Consider the following 2,774-nt stretch of genomic DNA (forward strand, 5'->3'; position numbering starts at 1 on the left):
TTATCATATTATTCATGTGTTTTTGACTTAATCAAATTAAGAAAACTGGTTGATTAAGCAAATTGGTTGATTTGCTAGCCAGGATTTAATAATCATCCTTTGATTTGGTTGTTGAAGTTCTTGTTATGTTCATGTTTAATGATTATTTTAATGGATTTTTTTTTGTTGATTTAGAAAATAATGGATGATTTGCAATCTCAAATCGATTCTAAAGACTTGAATACATATGAGAACATTGTCAATTTAGGTGCGGACCAAGAGGTAGATGAAGAACAATTCATCAATGTAAATGTTAAAGTGGGTAATCCTACAACTTTTTCAAAGTCTACAAATACAAGTGGAACATCTAATAGGAAAAATACTTAATCTGTATGGCAGTTATTTGACAAGAACATGTTGGATGGCGCTTTGAAAAAGGTAAATTGCAAGTATTGTCAGATTGAACTTACAGCAGGTGGTAATTGGGGCACTTCACACCTTCACAAGCATGCTGCAAAAGCATGTCCCGGAAGACACTTACGGCTTACTCCTACAAGCCAAACACAATTGAAGATTAAAACAAATGATGATGGATCAAATTTGTCGGAGTTAGGTAGTATCAAGAAAGATGTATTCAATCAAGACGTATCGAGAAAGGACTTAGCTCACATGGTGGAGTCAGAATGATAAGTATCCAATTTTAAGAAAGATTGCCAGGGACATTCTTGCCATACCCATCTCGACCATGGCTTCGGAAAGTGCTTTTAGTACGGGAGGAAGAGTAGTTACTCCACACAGATGTAGACTCCATTTTCATACTGTAGAAGCACTAATGTGTTTGCAAAATTGGATGATCGAAGACCTTAAAGGTAATACACTTTTAACTTTTTTTTTCCTCATTTTTTTTTCTCAATAATTGCTAGTGTAGTTGTATAACATTTATATTAGTTCATGTTATTGAATCATTTTAGATCCTTGATATTTGTTTTGGTGGTTTTCATTTAAAGGTACATCAGAAAATATTCATGGTCGTTCAACTGTAAATGAAGATTTTGATGTTGAAGGTGACGGTGAAGTAGTTGATATCATAAATTTGGTATTTTATTTTTAACATAAACTTTATAATTATATATATATATATATATATATATATATATATATATATATATATATATATATACTATTTTAATTTAAGTTTTTCATTTAACATTCGCTTTCTTATAAATGTTTGTAGGATCTTGATGACGACCTACATGATTAGAGGAAGGAGTGCAGCGTTTAAAAATGAATGACATGGGAATTAGATTTGTATTTGGACAAAGATTAATTGTATATTTTGGATTTTAGTGTTTTTATAACTTGAATTTAAGTGCTTTAATGTTGTTTATAGTGTTAGAGTAATTTGTGTCATTGAAGTAAAAATATTTTACTCAAATTTATTTTCATGTTTTGTTTTGAAATTGCTATTGATTTATAAAGGTTTCAAGTAATTCTATATGGTTTTTAGGAACCTAGACCCTATGAGCCTAACAAGGGTTCAGATTAAGGTTCATATTAGGGTCTATTTTTTAGACCCTTTAATCTCACTCAAGAAAATAAATTTTTAGGGTGTGGTTCCAGACCCTAAGGGTTCGAGTCCAAACCCTTAGAGTTCGGGTCAGGGTTTAATTTTTTAGACCCTTAATATCAAGGTTCGGGTCTGAACCCTATCCTAAAATTAGGGTCCGGGTTCGGTAGGATCCAAATGTCCATCCCTAGTTCTTAGTTAACCAATAGATACACCCCTATAGGCTATATGTACAGCCATTTAGGCCCGATTTTAAAAGTTTGAGGACTTGGGAGAAATAATAGATCAGAGCCATAAAAGCCATATAATACCAAATACGAAAATAAATATTGTTCTTCAGAAAAAGAGAAATCTTCTATTACATCTCTATATATACTAAAATCTATTTTTAATAAAAATATATTTCGAAGTGTTGTAAGTGTAATTATAAAAAATAAATACTTAAATTGATTTTTTGTCATAATTGCAAAGAACTGAAAACAGATTTTGTAGGAAGTAAACCAAATCACAAGAACATATTACTCTATAACAATATATAATAGCCACATCTCAAAATATCTAAATCAAAATATTTTTTAAAAAAAATTATAATTTTTGGCCATAATACGATTTGTAGTCTGGTATGGTCTGAAAAATAACAAAACAAGGCCAGACCGTAAACCGTATTTTTTTTGAAAAAAAAACAAACCAGACCGTTTATACCGTGGACCAGAAAAAATATTAAAATTACAGTTTGGTTCGATTTTGTTTGGTTTGGCGGGGTTTAATAGTTATAGGAAATGGTTGTAAAAAATATTTTACCACTTTTATTTTATATTTTAATGTGATATTATTATATACATAGTTGAATTAACCCAACAGGCTATAAAGTATAATAAAACAACTATTTTATGAACTTTTTAAAAACGGTTTAAAGTGGGTCATATTTAAACGGACTTTGACCCGCCCGGGCCTTTTAACATTTGACATTATCTATCCCGCCCAGGCCCATTTAAAAGTTGACCCAACCCGGCCCGTCGAACACCTCTATACATAATATTAAAATAAATACAATAAATAAAAGATAACATAAAATGATAAAAATCTCCAAAACCCTCGTATAAAATGGAGACACATAAATTACTGCTTTTTTAAATAACCGTTATTTTTCTATGCATCCATTCATTCCAACGGTTGATGTTCATTATTCTAGGATCACTAGGTGAAATCCAGTAACCGGTATGGTCAT

The sequence above is a fragment of the Amaranthus tricolor genome, chromosome 11 (assembly GCF_026212465.1).
Source record: "Amaranthus tricolor cultivar Red isolate AtriRed21 chromosome 11, ASM2621246v1, whole genome shotgun sequence".
Taxonomy (NCBI): domain Eukaryota; kingdom Viridiplantae; phylum Streptophyta; class Magnoliopsida; order Caryophyllales; family Amaranthaceae; genus Amaranthus; species Amaranthus tricolor.